This window comes from Phocoena sinus, chromosome 7 (assembly GCF_008692025.1).
Source record: "Phocoena sinus isolate mPhoSin1 chromosome 7, mPhoSin1.pri, whole genome shotgun sequence".
Lineage (NCBI taxonomy): Eukaryota > Metazoa > Chordata > Mammalia > Artiodactyla > Phocoenidae > Phocoena > Phocoena sinus.
The window spans coordinates 54,729,857-54,749,545 of NC_045769.1; the positions used below are offsets into that span (position 1 = coordinate 54,729,857).

The 19,689-nt window shown below is 42.0% G+C and overlaps 1 protein-coding gene across 5 annotated transcripts in view; it reads left to right on the plus strand.

The window, feature by feature from the left end:
• Window positions 1–1,541: 1,541 nt before the first annotated feature.
• The window catches only part of SESTD1 (SEC14 and spectrin domain containing 1), a 142,537-nt gene continuing 124,389 nt past the window's right edge, over window positions 1,542–19,689 (plus strand). Inside the window, exons 1-2 of one of the 5 annotated variants that reach the window (XM_032637611.1) lie at window positions 1,563–1,828; window positions 2,675–2,734. The gene's annotated coding sequence lies outside the window, so the exon portion shown is untranslated. Of the gene's footprint in view, window positions 1,829–2,120; window positions 2,187–2,674; window positions 2,735–19,689 lie in introns of those variants that run through there. The other 4 variants (XM_032637612.1, XM_032637610.1, XM_032637614.1 and 1 more) reach the window with 4 other exon arrangements.

Consider the following 19,689-nt stretch of genomic DNA (forward strand, 5'->3'; position numbering starts at 1 on the left):
TTTGTTGGAATGAATAGTGACATCAGTACTTGAACAAATATTTAAAGAAAACCTTCATAGTGCTGAGTACTGTGCTATGTCTGAGAGCCAAAAATGAACTAGACAAAAATCTCCATCCTTTTAAGGAACTCACAGTCTAGTAAGAAAAGACCACCAAGCAAAGCAATGGGAAAAAAGAAAGTGCTAGGGGTTATCGTAGAGAATAGATCAAAGTTTACATGAAAGCAGAAAAGAATGAATAATTCAGTGTAAGTGTGTGGGGTGAGGATATGAGGGTGGAAAAAGGACAGGATGTCAGGGAAGATTCAACGGAGGAAAAAATGCATTATCTTTATTATCTTGAAGGAGACTGGAAGTTCACCCGGTTAAATGAGGGATGAATTTCAGATGGAGGAAAATATACAAAGGCACAGACAGAGACTGTATGTGAGTTGTGGTGGGAATTAAAGCTGAAGCTGAAGAGATCTGTGGATCAGATCATAAATGGCCTTGGATATCACGGTAACTGCTTGAAACTGATTATCCAGGTGGAAAGCCTTTGAAGAGGGAGGCTCTGTGTTTTGGGGGCATTCCTAGCAGTCCTTTGGAACACAATCAGAAGTGAAATTAGCAAGGCTTGACCTAAATGGTGGCAGAGACTGATGTAGTGGAGACATTATCAGTCATAGATATAAGAGGAAGTATTAATCCTTGGGATTTTCAGTCAGAGAACTTTAGCAGAGAGAAACTTAGTTGCTTAGTTGTTGGAATGGTAAATTTTTTTTCCTAAAGAAATTAGGTGATACTGAAGTGAGTGGCACAGTGAGTAATAAGTAAGGCCTGAGATTGAGAACACATGCTGCCCTGAGCCTGTGTGTATTAGCTGATGACTCTTTTGAACTGAATTCAGGAAATGACATAAAAACGATTTGTGCAAGAAAATTGGAAGAACAAGGACTCTGAAGTCACTACATTTGGAGAAAAATAACTAGTGTTGGTGAAGATGGGGAAGTAGCCATTATCAGAGGGCCATTTGTGGATAAATTTTGGTCTATCCAATGGAAAGATCCCCAAAGGAAAACAAATGCCCTGAATCCACCTCTTCCTCACTACAACCCATTCCCCTGCAGTTGCCTTATCCTTCAGACACATCACACGTCTGTGTGGGAGATCCATCTCCTGGCATCTCCTGGCAGTGGGTACTTGCGGGTAAAGGAATCCCAACAAACCCGGGATGACAACGTTAGAATTTTGAAAATCTTGGAGACCATATACTCGAACATACATATTTCAGTATGAGGACAGAGAAAACAAATGACAGGCAAGGCGTCAAGGGGAGGGGGTGTCTTTCCTTAAGTCCAGGCTCCCCGACTCTAGGCCCAGTTCTTCCATAATCCCACGCTGCCTGTGGGCTTGGGAGCTGGAAGCTCGGCGGGTGGTGAGGAGAGCGGGGTCCGCCTGGTGGCGTCGGAAGCCCCCTCCTCGCCCAGCCCCCAATCCCCAGCCCCCGTGGGACTCCCAGCCCCGCCCCCTTCCCGTGCGGGCGGTGTCGCTGCGCCGCTGCTACCCGGGCGCGCGCGGGGCAGCACGGACGCGAGTCGGGCCGAGGGTGACGGGAGGTCGCCGAGCCTCCCGCGCCGCCGCCCCTTGCCTGACGCACAGAGGGGCCGGGACGCGATTTGCCGCGAGTGACTGGAGCCGCTGCCGCCGCCACCGCCTCCCGGGCCCGCTCCGCCCTCAGTCCGCCTTCCTCCCGCCTCGCCCTCCGCCTCCGCTCGCGCCTTGCTCGCGTCCCCACGTCCTCCCCACCGCCCCGGAACGTCGGGCAGCCAGCGCCAGCGCCAGCCAGGTGAGTGTGGCCGCCGCGCGGCCCGGGCGGCCCGGGCGGGAGGAGCGCGCAGGCCCAGCGGCCGGGCAGGGAGCGCGGGCGGGCGGCGGCGGCGGCGGCGGCGGGCCCGGCTTTCTTCCCCAGCGTGGGCCGCGCGACTGAGGGAGGGGCGCCCCCGCCCCGCCGCAGCCCCCGCCGCAGCCCCCGCCGCCACCGCAGACAAAGCAAGCGCCAGAGGTGGGAGCCCCGCGGGCGGCCCCTGCCTCCGCGCCGCCTGCCGGGTGCGGTCGCGGCCCGCAAAGCCCGGGCGGCCCGCGCGTCTCCCCTCCTGAGCGCCCTTGTTCATTTCTGGGTGAAAGGGACCCGAATCGTGCAACAGGTACGGGCATTAGTCCTTATTTAACGGCGGGTCTTGTCAACCCGGCGTGCGGGGACCAGATGTGGCGCCCGGCTCCCGGGCGAGCCCCCGTGTCCAGCGCCCGCGGCTTGCTCCTTTGTGTGGCCGGTGACCAGCCCTGGCCGGCGGGTGGGGGACGCCCGCCCGAGGCCCCCGGGCTGCACCGAGGCTCCTGGACGCCTCCCTCGGGGTGTGGGGCTTGGCTTCTCCCGGGCCTGCGGGCTGTTAACCTCCCTCCAGCCTTAGGAGGAGTCACAACGGGAAGGGAGAGCGGGTTGGCAGGGTTATCTGGCTGTGTATTTATTTTTGTATGTGAGGTAGACTCATATTGGAAAGGAACCGCAGTCTGGCCGGCTCTTGAGGGTTCCTGTGGCATTTCACCCTGGGATGCACCGTTTGGTCCTGGTTGCTGCTGCGACTGCCGCCGTGGTTCTCTTCTTGGTGCTTTGACATCTTTCTCTCTTACACAGACATCACCCAAGAAGTTGGAAGCGCCGTTGAGGGAGTAACTCGATACAGCTGTTTGACAGGTCGCCTCTTTCTTCGCATTTTGTCTGTGCCAAGTATACCCACCATGCATGCTAGCATAGGTTGGCAGACCCTCATATTAAGATCACTACTCAAAATACCCCCATATTGGGAAGTAGTAACCCGTAGTTTTTACTCTGGCTTGATGAACCTTATTTGTTTAGATGTGAGAAACTTTTTCTTCCCCCCAAGGAAGAATACAAAATAAAGAACAGTTTATCTTTGTTTACATACCTGGGGTCATGCTGTTACCTAGCTGGTTTTCATTGGTATGCTATTTTAGTATAACAATACTAAATGGAAGGAAAATATCTGCCTTCTGCTTTGAGCAATAAAGTACTTCTTTGTTCTAGAACCAGGAAGCTTTTATACATAATACTTTGTGTGGACAAAAGTTAGTGACTGACTGTCTTTACCCCATGACCAAATTCAGGAAAAAATTCCCAAAGGACTTAGAAAGCATTACACAACTCTATAGATTGTTTTTGTATTCCAAATTCAAGGAAATCATTTTGTTGTATATTTATTCAAACAATCTAGACTAAATTTAACCTTAAAAATTGGGCCTACTCTGTAAATTCCCTAGCATTAGGGAATGAATTGATTGCACTTAAAAGTTTACCAAGCATTTTAACTCCTGTGAATAATAATTGGAAGGAGCTGGTGATGGACCTAGAATCTGCCAGCAGAATGCAGAACATGGAAAGAGGTAGAGGTTGCAAAGTTCCATCTACTTGTGTTTTAGTTGATTGATGGGCATGTCTGAAAACTAAATGTCCACTAATTTAAAAACAAAATACTATATTTTAGCCTTTTTTTTAATGTACTCTATAAAGACTCCTTGAACCTCTCTCTACTCCCTAAAAACAAACGATATTAATAAGGACTTTTCTTTTGAAGAAATACAATAATACCAAATTAATCTGATCTGCAGAAAGTTTCTCTGGCATAATTAGTAGTTTCACTTTACTAAAAATACCATTCATCTGTGTAACATCTAACTTCAAAGAGCTTTCATAGCTGTTACAAGCAGCAGGAACAGCCTCCTGAAAAAAGTAGGATATTAACTATTAAAAAGTAGCAGAGGGACTTCCCTGGTGGTGTAGTGGTTAAGAATCTGCCTGCCAATGCAGGGGACACGGGTGCGAGCCCTGGTCTGGGAAGATCCCACATGCCGTGGAGCAACTAAGCCCGTGTGCCAAAACTACTGAGCCTGTGCTCTAGAGCCTGCAAGCCGCAACTACTGAGCTCGCATGCCACAACTACTGGAGCCTGAGCACCTGGAGCCCATGGTCGGCAACAAGAGAAGCCACCGCGATGAGGAGCCCGCGCACCGCAATGAAGAGCCGCCCCTGCTCGCCGCAACTAGAGAAAGCCAGCGCGCAGCAACGAAGACCCAGCATGGTCAAAAATAAATAAAGCAGCAGAAACTTAAATTTCTAGAATAGTTTTCTTTTATTAAAATATAACTCATATACTGTAGAATTCACTTTTTTAACATGTACAATTTAGTGGTTTTAGTGTATTCACAAGGTAGTGCAAACCTCATCACTAATTCAAGGAACGTTTTGAACATCCTGAAGGGAAACCCTCGTACCCATTAGCTGCCACTCCCATTCCCCTTCATCGCACTTGGCAGCCACCAGTCTACTTTCTGTCTCTATGGATTTGCCTATTGTGGACATTTCATATGAATGGAATCACACAATTTGTGGCCTTTTGTGTCTTTCACTGAGCGTAATGTTTTCAGGTTTCATGCATATTATGCGTGTATCAAGATACTTCCTTCTTATGGCTGAATAATATTCTACTGTATAGATACGCCATATTTTGTTTATCCATTCATCAGTTGATGGACGTTTCAGTTGTTTCCACTTTTTTGGCTAGTATGAGTAATAATGCTATGACCACTCATTTACAAGTTTTTGTGCGGACATGCGTTTTCAGTTTCCTTGGGTATATAATTAGCTATGGAATTGCTGGATCACAAGGTAACTGTAACTGTTTGAGGAACTGCCAAACTATTTTCCATAGCTGCTGCATCATTTTACATTCCCACCATCAAAGTATGAGGGTTGCATTTTCTCCAACACATGTCAAAGTTGTCTTTTTGATGATAGCCATTCTAGTGGGTGTGAGGTGGTATCTTGTGGTTTTCATTTGCATTTTCCGAATGGCTAATGATGTTGAGCATCTTTATGTTCTTATTGGCGATTTATATATCTTGTTTGGAAAAATGTCTGTTTAATTTATAGTAGTTTCTTTCTTTCTTTTTTTTTAATGACCTGGCTATTGTAAATAGTGCTTCAGTGAACATTGGGGTGCATGCGTCTTTTTGAATTACGGTTTTCTCTGGGTATATGCCCAGTAGTGGGGTTGCTGGGTCATATGGTCATTTTATTTTTAGCTTTCTAAGGAACCTCCATACTGTTCTCCATAGTGGCTGTATCAATTTCCATTCCCACCAACAGCGCAAGAGGGTTTCCTTTTCTCCACACCCTCTCCAGCATTTGTTGTTTGTAGATTTTCTGATGATGCCCATTCTAACTGATGTGAGGTGATACCTCATTGTAGTTTTGATTTACATTTCGCTAATAATTAGTGATGTTGAGCAGCTTTTCATGTGCCTCTTGGCCATCTGTATGTCTTCTTTGGAGAAATGTCTATTTAGGTCTTCTACCCACTTTTGGATTGGGTTTTTTAAATTTTGAGCTGCATAAGCTGTTTATATATTTTGGAGATTAATCCTTTGTCCATTGATTCGTTTGCAAATATTTTCTCCCATTCTGAGGGTTGTCTTTTCGTCTTGTTTGTAGTTTCCTTTGCTGTGCAAAAGCTTTGAAATTTCATTAGGTCCCATTTGTTTACTTTTGTTTTTATTTCCATTATTCTAGGAGGTGGATCAAAAAAGATCTTGCTGTGATTTATGTCAAAGAGTGTTCTTCGTATGTTTTCCTCTAGGAGTTTTATAGTGTTTGGTCTTAGATTTAGGTCTCTAATCCATTTTGAGTTTATTTTGGTGTATGGTGTTAGGGAGTGTTCTAATTTCATTCTTTTACATGTAGCTGTCCAGTTTCCCCAGCACCACTTATATTTTTTTTTTTTAAAGTTTTATTTATTTATTTATGTCTGTGTTGGGTCCTCGTTTCTGCGCGAGGGCCTTCTCCAGTTGCGGCAAGTGGGGGCCACTCCTCATTGCGGTGCGCGGGCCTCTCATTATTGCGGCCTCTCCTGTTGCGGAGCACAGGCTCCAGACGTGCAGGCTCAGTAGTTGTGGCTCACGGGCCCAGTTGCTCCGCGGCATGTGGGATCCTCCCAGACCAGGGCTCGAACCCGTGTCCCCTGCAATGGCAGGCAGACCCTCAACCACTGCACCACCAGGGAAGCCCCAGCACCACTTATTGAAGAGACTGTCTTTTCTCCATTGTATATTCTTGCCTCCTTTGTCATAGATTCGTGGACCATAGGTGCGTGGGTTTATCTCTGGGCTTTCTATCCTGTTCCATTGATCTATATTTCTGTTTTTGTGCCAGTACCGTATTGTCATGATTACTGTAGCTTTGTAGTATAATCTGAAGTCAAGGAGTCTGGTTCCTCCAGATCCGTTTTGTTCCCTCAAGACCGCTTTGGCTATTCAGGGTCTTTTGTGTCTCTATACAAGTTTTAAGATTTTTCATTCTAGTTCTGTAAAAAATGCCATTGGTAATTTGGTAGGGATTGCATTGAATCTGTAGATTGCTTTGGGTAGTAGAGTCATTTTCACAATATTGATTCTTCCAATCCAAGAACATGGTATATCTCTCCATCTGTTGGTATCATCTTTAATTTCTTTCATCAGTGTTATAGTTTTCTGCATACAGGTCTTCTGTCTCCCTAGGTAGGTTTATTCCTAGGTATTTTATTCTTTTTGTTGCAGTGGTAAATGGGAGTGTTTCCTTAATTTCTCTTTCAGATTTTTCATCATTAGTGTATAGGAATGCAAGAGATTTCTGTACATTAATTTTGTATCCTGCAACTTTACCAAATTCATTGATTAGCTCTAGAAGTTCTCTGGTGGCCTCTGAGGATTCTCTATGTGTAGTATCACATCATCTGCAAACAGTGATAGTTTTACTTCTTCTTTTCCAATTTGTATTCCTTTTATTTGTTTTTCTTCTCTGATTGCCCTGGCTAGGACTTCCAAAACTATGTTGAATAATAGTGGTGAGGGACTTCCCTGGTGGCACAGTGGTTGAGAGTCCGCCTGCCGATGCAGGGGGCACGGGTTTGTGCCCCGGTCCAGGAAGATCCCACATGCCATGGAGTGGCTGGGCCTGTGAGCCATGGCCGCTGAACCTGCGCATCCAGAGCCTGTGCTCCACAACGGGAGAGGCCACAATAGTAAGAGGCCCACGTACTGCAAAAAAAAAAAAAAAAAAAAAAAAAGTGAGAGTGGATATCCTTGTCTTGTTCCTGATCTTAGAGGAAATGCTTTCAGTTTTTCACCATTGAGAATGATGTTTGCTGTGGGTTTGTCATATATGGCCTTTATTATGTTGAGGTAGGTTCCCTCTATGCCCACTTTCTGGGGAGTTTTTATCATAAATGGGTGTTGAATTTCGTCAAAAGCTCTTTCTGCATCTATTGAGATGATCAGATGGTTTTTATTCTTCAGTTTGTTAATATGGTGTATCACATTGATTGATTTGTGTATATTGAAGAATCCTTGCATCCCTGAGATAAATCCCACTTGATCATGGTGTATGATCCTTTTAATGTGTTGTTGGATTCTGTTTGCTAGTGTTTTGTTGATGATTGTTGCATCTATATTCATCAGTGATATTGGTCTGTAATGTTCTTTTTTTGTAGTATCTTTGTCTGGTTTTGGTATCAGGGTGATGGTGGCCTCATAGAATGAGTTTGGGAGTGTTCCTTCCTCTGCAGTGTTTTGGAAGAGTTTGAGAAGGATGGGTGTTAGCTCTTCTCTAAATGTTTGATGGAATTCACCTGTGAAGCCATCTGATCCTGGACTTTTGTTTGTTGGAAGATTTTTCATCACAGTTTCAATTTCATTACTTGTGATTGGTCTGTTCATATTTTCTGTTTCTTCCTGGTTCAGTCTTGGAAGGTTATACCTTTCTAAGAATTTGTCCATTTCTTCCAGGTTGTCCATTTTATTGGCATAGAGTTGTTTGTAATAGTCTCTTACGATGGTTTATATTTCTGTGGTGTCTGTTGTAACTTCTCCTTTTTCATTTCTATTGATTTGAGTCCTCTCCCTCTTTTTCTTGATGAGTCTGGCTAAAGGTTTATCAATTTCGTTTGTCTTCTCAAAGAACCAGCTTTTAGTTTTATTGATCTTTGCTATTGTTTTCTTTGTTTCTATTTCATTTATTTCTGCTCTGATATTTATGATTTCTTTCCTTCTACTAACTTTGGGTTTTGTTTGTTCTTCTTTCTCTGGTTCCTTTAGGTGTAAGGTTAGATTGTTTGTTTGAGATGTTTGTTGTTTCTTTTTTTTTTTTTTTTTTTTTTTTTATGCGTTACGCGGGCCTCTCACTGTTGTGGCCTCTCCCGTTGCGGAGGACAGGCTCCGGACGCGCAGGCTCAGCGGCCATGGCTCACGGGCCCAGCCGCTCCGCGGCATGTGGGATCTTCCCGGACCGGGGCACGAACCCGTGTCCCCTGCATCGGCAGGCGGACTCTCAACCACTGCGCCACCAGGGAAGCCCCTGTTGTTTCTTAAGATAGGATTGTATTGCTATAAACTTCCCTCTTAGAACTCCTTTTGCTGCATCGTATAGGTTTTGGATCGTTGCGTTTTCATTGTCCTTTGTCTCTAGGTATTTTTTGATTTCCTCTTTGATTTCTTCAGTGATCTCTTGGTTATTTAGTAACATATTATTTAGCCTCCATGTGTTTGTGTATTTTACATTTTTTTTCCTGTAATTGATTTCTAATCTCATAGTGTTGTGGTCAGAAAAGATACTTCATATGATTTCAGTTTTCTTAGATTTACTGAGGCTTGATTTGTGACCCAAGATGTGATCTATCCTGGAGAATGTTCCACATGCACTTGAGAAGAAAGTGCAATCTGCTGTTTTTGGATGGAATGTCCTATAAATATCAATTAAATCTGTTTGGTCTCTTGTGTCATTTAAAGCTTGTGTTTCCTTATTAATTTTCTGTTTGGATGATCTGTCCATTGGTGTAAGTGAGGTGTTAAAGTCCCCCACTATTATCGTGTTACTGTCGATTTCCTTTTTTATAGCTGTTAGCAGTTGCCTTATGTATTGAAGTACTCCTATGTTGAGTGCATATATATTTATAATTGTTATATCTTCTTCTTGGTTTGATCCCTTGATCATTATTTATTGTCCTTCCTTGTCTCCTGTAACATTATTTTAAAGTCTATTTTATCTGATATGAGTATTGCTACTCCAGCTTTCTTTTGATTTCCATTTGCATGGAATATCTTTTTCCATCCCCTCACTTTCAGTCTGTATGTGTCCCTAGGTCTGAAGTGGGTCTCTTGTAGACAGCATATATATTGGTCTTGTTTTTATATGGGTCTCCATTCAATGAGCCTGTGTCTTTTGGTTGGAGCATTTAATCCATTCACGTTTACGGTAATTATCGATATGTAAGTTCCTATTACCATTTTCTTAATTGTTTTGGGTTTGTGTTTGTAGGTCCTTTTCTTCTCTTGTGTTTCCCAGAAAAGTTCCTTTAGCATTTGTTGTAGAGCTGGTTTGGTGGTGCTGAATTCTCTTAGCTTTTGCTTGTCTGTAAAGCTTTTGATTTCTCCATCAAATCTGAATGAGATCCTTGCCAGGTAGAGTAATCTTGGTTGTCGATTCTTCCCTTTAATCACTTTAAATATGTCATGCCACTCCCTTCTGGCTCCTAGAGTTTCTGCTGAGAAATCAGCTGTTAACCTTATGGGAGTTCCCTTGTTTGTTATTTGTCATTTTTCCCTTGATGCTTTCAGTAATTTTTTTTGTCTTTAATTTTTGCCAATTTGATTACTATATGTCTCGGCATGTTTCTCCTTGGGTTTATCCTGTATGGGACTCTCTGCGCTTCCTGGACTTGGGTGGCTCTTTCCTTTCCCATGTTAGGGAAGTTTTCTACTATAATCTCTTCAAATATTTTCTTGGATCCTTTCTCTCTCTCTTCTCCTTTTGGGACCCCCATAATGCGAATGTTGTTGCGTTTAATGTTGTCCCAGTGGTCTCTTAGGCTGTCTTCATTTCTTTTCATTCTTTTTTCTTTATTCTGTTCCACAGCAGTGAATTCCACCATTCTGTCTTCCAGGTCACTTATCCGTTTTTCTGCCTCAGTTATTCTGCTTTTCATTCCTTCTAGTGTAGTTTTCATTTCAGTTATTGTATTGTTCATCTCTGTTTGTTCTTTAATTCTTCTAGGTCTTTGTTAAACATTTCTTGCATCTTCTGGATCTTTGCCTCCATTCTTTTTTCCAAGGTCCTGGATCATCTCACTATCATTGTTCTGAATTCTTTTTCTGGAAGGTTGCCCATTTCATTCTCCACTTCATTTAGTTGTTTTTCTGGGGTTTTATCTTGTTCCTTCATCTGGTACATAGCCCTCTGCCTTTTCATCTTGTCTATTTTTCTGTGAATGTGGTTTTTGTTTCACAGGCTGCAGGATTTAGGCTGCAGGATTGTAGTTGTTTTTGTTTCTGCTGTCTGCCCTCTGGTGGATGAGGATATCTAAGAGGCTTATGCAAGTTTCCTGGTGGATGAGGCTATCTAAGAGACTTGTGCAAGTTTCCTGATGAGAGGGACTGGTGGTGCGTAGAGCTGGGTGTTGCTCTGGTGTGCAGAGCTCAGTAAAACTTTAATCTGCTTGTCTGCTGATGGGTGGGGTTGGGTTCCCTCCTGTTGGTTGTTTGGCCTGAGGTGACCCAACACTGGAGCCTACCTGGGCTCTTTGGCAGGGCTAATGGTAGACTGTGGGAGGGCTCACGCCAAGGAGTAGTTCCCAGAACTTCTGCTGCCAGTGTCCTTGTCCCCACAGTGACCCACAGCCACCCCCTGCCTCTGCAGGAGACCCTTCAACATTAACAGGTAGGTCTGGTTCAGTCTTCCTTGGGGTCACTGCTTCTTCCCCTGGGTCCTGATGCACACACTACTTTGTGTGTACCCTCCAAGAGTGGAGTCTGTTTCCCCCAGTCCTGTCGAAGTCCTGCAATCAAATCCCACTAGCCTTCAAGTCTGATTCTCTAGGAATTCTTCCTCCCGTTTCCAGACCCCCAGGTTGGGAAGCCTGATGTGGGGCTCAGAACCTTCACTCCAGTGGGTAGACTTCTGTGGTATAAGTGTTCTCCAGTCTGTGAGTCACCCATCCAGAAGTTATGGGATTTTATTTTATTGTGATAGCGCCCCTCCTACCATCTCATTACGGCTTCTCCTTTGTCTTTGGATATGGGGCATCTTTTTTGGTGAGTTCCAGTGTCTTCCTGTCGATGATTGTTCAGCAGTTAGTTGTGATTCCAGTGCTCTTGCAAGAGGGAGTGAGAGCATGTCCTTCTACTCTGCCATCTTGAACCAAATTCGTAGTTTCTAAGTTTATGTTTTCACACGTATTTTCTCATCTAGTCTTTGAAATAACACTGTAAAATATTTATCTCTATTTTAATGCTAGGAAGCTAAGGTTCAAAGAGGTTAAGTAATTTGCTCAGTTTTTAACCTTATGGAGTTAATAAGAGTCAGGGTCTGAATGTAAACTCAGGTCTTCTGATTCTGCTTCCTGCATTCTTGCCACTTTATGAGGCATACAGAAGTTAAATTGTGTTTGCAGATTTGCTTGGCTAATCATTGACAGAGTAGGGGGAAAATAAAATAAATGAGACCAAACAACAACAAAAAGCAGGTGTTGTGGCCACACTGCCTCATGTTTTCCAGGTTTTGTTATAGTTTTTCGAATAAATTCTTTGATTTCTCCTGTCCTAATAAGGTAGATATGATTTCCATATTTTCTTTGGGTAACAAACCTAGTAACAGCTTTTTACTGGCATAGCTAGTCCTAGAACCCACTGTTTACTGAGCCATCGCACTGTCTGTTCCCCTGGAGCTTCCATGTTCGCTATTTTCCCACTAATTTATACCCTTTAACCTTAGAGTAATTGAATAACTTCACAGTTTTCATAAACATTAAGTTATTTCTGGGTTACACAAATTAACTTTTATTTTTGAACAGGGCATTTGCCAGATTCACATTGAAGTGCAGGATTACTAAGGTATATATTTCAGTTTTTATGTGCTACTTACTCTGTATCAGACATAGCAGGTTTGTGAAATTCTCAGCTCCCTAGAGGGTAGGTAGAGGCCACATGTTATTTATTCATCTTTGCATATCCACTGTCTGCCATTGTGCTCAAATATGTCATAAGAGGTACTCTAACCTTTGTTGAATGAATGAATACAAATGCATTTTTTTAATTGCAAAAAAAAAATTCAGTAAAAAATATCCAGTACTCTTTCTTAGAATAAAGGCAAATAAGAAAATATTTCTTATCCCTGGCATATGACCTAAAAAATAATAAATGATAAAAATTAGAACTTGACTTAAAACAACACTGTCTTATGGAAGGAAATACATGTTCCATCCTGGGATTAAAAACAGGCTCTAAGTACCTGGTGGCTGGCACAAGTGCTTACTTAGCTCAGTGCCCACATGTAGGATTGTACCCTAAGTGTTTGTTAGATAAATGAATGCCCAATGAGTGAATAAAAGAATTAGTTTTCACTATAACAAGTAGAGGAGATACATCAAATGGCTATTAGGCCGTACTTTTCATTTGTGTATTTTAATTGTCAAATATACATGTTAATCATAAAAATACAAATAACACAGGAATATATAGAGTAAAAGTAAAAAAATCTGACTTCACTATTTGTCCCCTTCCCTTCTTTCACCCTAAACACCAATTCTGTCCCAGGTAACCTTGTTAACAGTTTGGAGTTTATATTTCCAAACCTGTATCTTTGCGTTTATGTGTATATGTACAAATACACACTGAATACACCTGTATGCCATACTTAGTACATACATGTGTATTCAGTGATTTTTCTTATACAAAAGAGATCATACTACACATATTTCTTTGTTTTTCACTTAAATCTATTAAGATATTTGCCTCTATAATCACAAAGGATAAACATAATATTTATGTCTCACTTTTAGTTTACTATTCTTGAGTGTTTGGTGTCAAGATTAAGCTAGCCTCTAAGAATGAATTGGGAAATTCTCATTTTTTCCTCTGTGCTCTGGAATAGTTGAAACTGCCCTGTAAATATTTATTGGCAGTCACCTGGCAACCTTGCAGGGAGTGAAGAGATCTGGAACAACCTTTCTGATTTTTCCTGTTTTTATTGTTTTATCAAGGTTTGGCCTTTATTTTCTGTTACATTTTTGGTAAACAAGTTCTTCCGCCACACACATCCCTTCCCCCAGCTCTGATGAGTAAATTGACAAACGCAAATGATTAAATGAATCGATGGATGCAAGAGTATATGCGCTTTTCTCTTAGAGATATCGAGGTAGAGCCCTGCTCTTACTAATTGTATAATCTAAGCAAGTTACTTACCTTTTTCAAACTTCTGTTTCCTTATCTGTAAAATGGTAATAATCTCTACATCACAGAAATCTTGAAAGTATTAAAGGAGATGTGAGCTAATATGTGAAAAACTTCTGTTGTTGCATCTAATAAGAATGAAAAAATTTATAATACTAATCTGTAATATGCTATACAAATGTAAATTTGTCACTGAGGTTACTGTAAATTGTTTTAGCCTAACAAGAACAAATTTAAGGAGAAAGGATGGTGACGCTAGGGACAGTTTCCACTAATAAATTGGAAGGATCTATAAAAATTTCCAGGCCGGGCTTCCCTGGTGGCGCAGTGGTTGAGAGTCCGCCTGCCGATGCAGGGGACACGGGTTCGTGCCCCGGTCTGGGAAGATCCCACATGCCTCGGAGTGGCTAGGCCCGTGAGCCATGGCTACTGAGCCTGCGCGTCTGGAGCCTGTGCTCCGCAACGGGAGAGGCCACAACAGTGAGAGGCCCGCGTACCGCAAAAAAAAAAAAAAAAAAAAAAAAAAAAATTTCCAGGCCATTTGGAATTTAATTTTGATAGACAGTTATTTTTAAATACTTGTATGCTTTTGAGGCAGGATAGCAGGGGAAAGTAGTAAACAGACCTGGATTAATTTTGCATTATCACTTATTAGCCTTGTGACTTTGGATGAATTAATTTCTCAGTAAAATGGGATAAATACACCTACTTTGTAGGTAGTCATGAGGAAAGAAGTTAATATAGTGCTTGGCATCTAATAGGTGTACAAATTGTTAGGGTTTTTTTTCTTTTCATGTAATGTGTGCCCAACAGTGATGAACATGAGGTATTGGGTGCTGTTATTTTAAGGCTGTGTGATGTAGTGGCAAGAGTCCTTAAGTTAGAGTTTTAGCATACGTATTACACTGATTAGGCATTGACCTTGGACCAGTCACCTGCTAAGCTCTTTCTGTTTCCTTACCTATAAGAAAAGAGCAAGAGAACTGACACTTGTTGAGGATCTATTTTACATGCAATTTACTAGGCAGTTTACAAATCTTACCTCATTTTATCCTCTCAATAATTTATCAGATAGAGATGATTGTCATTTCTCAATTTTATTGTTGAAGAAACAAAGGCACAGGAATTAGATTTTCTGAGGTCCATTTGGTGGACCCCGCAGTCCTGTCCATGTTCTTTCACTCATTACAGCTATCCCCTCCCGGGACGGTAGGGTGTTCCCCTGCATACAGGGAATACCAAATGAGGAGCATTCTGCAAACTGAAATACTAAGTGTATTAAAAAAGTTAAACCAATGTAGGATGAGACTTTTTATTTATTAACGATTTCCATTAATAAAATACAGAGATTGTTAATGTGTCCTAATGCCTCTGCTTAAGAGTAGTAATTTAAGGTGTTTTTTTGCGGCATACAGGACTGCCATTGCCGCGGCCCCTCCCGCCGCGTAGCACAGGCTCCGGACGCACAGGCCCAGCGGCCGTGGTCCACAGGCCCAGCCGCTCCGCGGCACGCGGGATCCTCCCGGACCAGGGCACGAACCCGCGCCCCCCGCATCAGCAGGTGGACTCCCAACCACTGCGCCACCAGGGAAGCCCTAATTTAAGTTTTTAAATACTTGTGTTGCTCATAATCGCTTTACCTAAATTTATTAGGCTTCATTCATTTCCAGTTTGACCAGGTAAAGAAGAGGGGGTAGGGAGTGGTTGTAAAGGGAAAGATAAGCTTTACATCAGTGTTTGATAGTGGTGTGTATGTATGTATTTATGAATGGACGTGTGTATGGAAGAGCTGGGAAGTATAGTTCTCTGGCAGTTTGGCATTTACAGAAACTACAGTTTCTTGGAAAGGAGTAGAGAATATCTGCATTATAATTCATTGTCTGCTACAGGACTTGCAGAGTCATTTAAAAAATGAAACTGCCTTTGTCAGCTGGTTTGTAAAGAGCTATTGCTTACATTCTTGAAAGATAGTAATATTGTCTTTCATTTTATAGGGATTGCCATTTTATTTGATCAGATTTAGTGATACTGATTTGGCATTTCTGCAAGCATTGTGCCAGGGATATGCAAAACAAAAAATGCTGTTGAGACATCATAAATTAAATTGCAATTCAGTAATAGTATAGAAGGTTTAGAGATTATCTCTTGAGGCTTCAGTATCATTTTTATCCTATTTAGTATGAGTGAGAATTCCTATGTTTAGAGAATTTTTTCAGAATAGGCTTGAATTGCTCTCGGTAAATTCTCACTGATACTGAATGCTTGCTATTTTGCAGGATACAGAACACTGTGAGCTTTATAAGAGTTACACAACATGGTTCTAGTCTTCAAAGAGTTTATATTTAGTTAGGGAGGCAATGAAGGAGGAGACCAAGTGAAGGGACACAGAGAGTTCTAAAACTTGTGTCTGCTCCTTGTAAGATTAGTTTTGCTGCATTGGACTTTGGTGAGACACTGTAGGTTCTCCTGATGGATACTATCAGAAACATCCCAACTCTTTGAAAACTGGTAGTTGTGTATCTTGTATGTCTTGTTCTTTCTATAGTGTTCTCTTTGCTTTGTAAAAATTACTGTTTGGCCTAAGTACCAAGAATAGTTCCTCTTCCGAGTACTTTTCTGTTTATCTCCTGGGCTGTGGACTGGGTTTTTCTTTTTGTGATGGCTGTTAGAAAGCCAGAGCCAGATTTGTAGCCTACCCCAGAGTAGGCATATAGGTTTTTTTTTTTTTTTTTTTTTTTATGCGTTACACGGGCCTCTCACTGCTGTGGCCCCTCCCGTTGCGGAGGACAGGCTCCGGACGCGCAGGCCCAGCGGCCATGGCTCACGGGCCCAGCCGCTCCGCGGCATGTGGGATCCTCCCAGACCGGGGCACGAACCCGCGTCCCCTGCATCGGCAGGCAGACTCTCAACCACTGCGCCACCAGGGAAGCCCCGGCATATAGGTTTTATGCTGTACATTTTTTCAGCTTTTTTCGTGGCATCATTTTTGGTGTTTTCTTTATTCTTCTGCTAATATTTTAGATCTATTAACTTTTTATAGTTCATGTATTCTTATAAGTCTCGTTAATCCTTTTCAGAACAAAATAGGGGTATATGTAAATGAATATATATGAAATTCATGAAGGAACATATCAAGGCAAACAGATCAATATAGTAGAGTAGTATGGCGAATAGGTTTTATTTCATGGGCCAGCTTTGGTTGATAATGATGGCTGCATGGAGGACCGCGTTAAGAAGTAGTTGGAGGCAGTGTGTAGATTTAGTGGGAAAGGCTCCTGTGATCATTGAGCAGTGTTGTTGTCATGGATGTAGGAGTAGTGATGGCGTGTCTGTATTTGCCGTCTCTGTTACAGACAGACTACAGGATGCTGAATAGCTCGATAGATGGGTGGCTTTTAATTTAAGAGCTAGGTTTTGTTGGGAGGGATAAGGAATTGGGGAACAAGCTGATTTGTTGGGGTCGGGAGTCAGATTGGTTTGGCTAGAATAAAATGTTCGCACTGCATAAGGAGAAATGAGGTTGATGGGAAAAGTGAGGAAGGGGGTGTGGGTAACTGGTAGGTGGAGGAGATTAGATTTTTTTAATCTCCTAAAATTCTCTCTAATTATTCCCCTATGTTATTTCCAGGGCTTTGCCTGAGTTCAGGTCCTTGTCATACTTTTAATTTTTTTTTTTTTTTTGCGGTACGTGAGCCTCTCATTGTTTGTGGCCTCTCCCATTGCAGAGCACAGGCTCTGGACGCGCAGGCCCAGCGGCCATGGTTCACGGGCCCAGCCGCTCCGTGGCACGTGGGATCTTCCCGGACTGGGGCACGAACCCGTGTCCCCTGCATTGGCAGGCGGACTCTCAACCACTGTGCCATCAGGGAAGCCCCATACTTTTAATTTTAAAAGTTAATTGAGTAGGTAATATACTCATGTTTTAAAATTTAAAAAGTGCAAGAGGACACAATCAAAAGTCTTTTATTTCTGTTCCTCAGCTACAGAGTTCTCTCTACAAAGTCAACCAGTGTTATCAGATTCTTATGTATCCTTCCAGAAATAATTTTTGTATACGTATGTGCTTTCCCAACCATTTTACACAAATGATATTTCTGTACCTATGCACATACTGCTTCTTCCATACTATATACACTTTCTTCTTTTTTTTTTAAATTAATTAATTTATTTTTGGCTGCGTTGGGTCTTTGTTGCTGCATGCGGGCTTTCTCTAGTTGCAGCAAGCCGGGGCTACTCTTCGTTGCGGTGTGCAGGCTTCTCATTGCGGTGGCTTCTCTTGTTGTGGAGCACGGGCTCTAGGCGCGCGGGCTTCAGTAGTTGTGGCTCGTGGGCTGTAGAGCGTAGGCTTAGTAGCTGTGGCGCCTAGGCTTAGTTGCTCCGCGGCATGTGGGATCTTCCCGGACCAGGGCTCGAACCCATGTCCCCTGCATTGGCAGGTGGATTCTTAACCACTGTGCCATCAGAGAAGTCCTTTATTCTTTACCTTACGTCTTTCACTTTACCTTACATCTTTCACTTCGTGGAGATTTTTTTCATATCAGTGCACAAAGAGCTTTCTTCCTTCTTTCTTTTTTTTTTTTTTAAATAAACTTTGCTTTGGAATAATTTTAGATTTACAGAAAAGTTGCAAAGTTTCCATATACACCTCACCCAGTTTCATTTCCCTTTATTTAATATTATCATCTTATTGTGGTACATTTGTCAAAACTAAGAAATCAACATTGGTACATTAGTGTTAACTAAACTCCAGAGTTTATTTGGATAGAACCAGTTTTTCCATTAATGTTCTTTTTCTGTTCCATGATCCCATCCAAAATACCATAATTACATTTAGTTGTCATTTCTCCATAGTCTCCTTTGACAGTTTCTCAAGGTTTTTAATGACCTTGACAGTTTTCAGGAGTACCAGTCTATAGACTGTCTCTCAACTTGGGTTTGTCTGATGTTTTCCTCATGATTAGAATGGGGCTATGGATTTTTGGAAATACTGCACAAAGTTGAGTTGTCTTTCTCAATGTCTCAGCAAGGGAGTACTACCTGATATTTACAAGACATCACTGCTGATGTTTAACTTAGATCTCTTGGTTAAGGTGGTGTTTTGCCAGGTTTCTCCACTGTAAAATTGCTGTTTTTCCCTTTCCATACTTTATTTTTAGAGGTGAGTCACTAAGTTTAACCTACCCTCAAAGTGGGAGAGGCAATTTAACGAGCTTTCCTTTTTAAAAATGTGATGTTCCTTTAGACGGGTGTATCATATATTTTAGTCAACTATTCTCCTATTGATATATATTTAGATGATTTAGTACATCGTAATAGTTAAGATAGTAGGCTCTGGAGCCCAAATCTTGGCTCACACTAGCTATGTGGTCTTGGGCTAATTTTATTTGGCCTCTTAGTTTCTCCATCTGTACAATATGGGTGTTAATAGCACCTGCCTCATGGGATTGTTCAGAAGATTAAATGAGCGTATGTGTGAAGTGCTTAGAACAGTGTTTGGCACTATACTAAGTGCTAGATAAGTGTTTGCTATTATCATTATTAATTTTTTTTGTCCTTAAAATAATACTGCAATGAATAACTTATTATTTCAACACAGTGGTGGGACAGGCAAGTATAGTATAAGATAAATTCCTGCAAATGGGTACTTGCGTTTGTAATTTTGATAGATATTGCCAAATTTCCCTCCATAGAGGTTGAACCATTTTGTATATCCACCAGGGATATATGACAACATCTGTGTTTCTATGTCCCTTTTACCAAATTATTTGATCTTTGCCAATCCATTGATGCATATCTCATATTTTGAATTCATTTGACCGTCTTTTCATTGAGCCATTTAAGAGTTTAGATTTTGATGCTGCTGGTTGTGAAACAACTTGTGCTTCATAGGCTGGGAAGTGATAAAAAAAATTGTTGTTTGGGGGAAGTAATTACAGTAACTAGATTAGGCATAGGAGAGACTAGAAGTACAGTTGTTGCAAGATGGACAGTCTGTGAAGTGGGACACCCAACTGCTGGCCTCTCTTCCAGTGTAGCAGCATGGTGTCTTGGTAATTGTTTTAGAAGGAGTCTCCATCTTACATTTGCAGCCAGCAGTGAGCGAAGCTGCAGGGGTGGAGGTTGGAAGAAAAGGCTGAGGTTGCATTAAAATAAAACTGAAAGTTAATCTGACACATCGTTTATGAGATGCATGTTTATTATGTTGTGTAATGATTAGGCAGAAAGTAAAAGCAGGTCACAACATGTAATTAACTTTAACATCCAGTTTTAGAAGTGTTTCTTTCTCCATCCGTTCCCCAGTATGTACAGTCATTGCCAGCTGGTAGTTTTTTCTGATATCATGTATTGTGCAGTTGTTGTTATCATTAAAGTACCCCC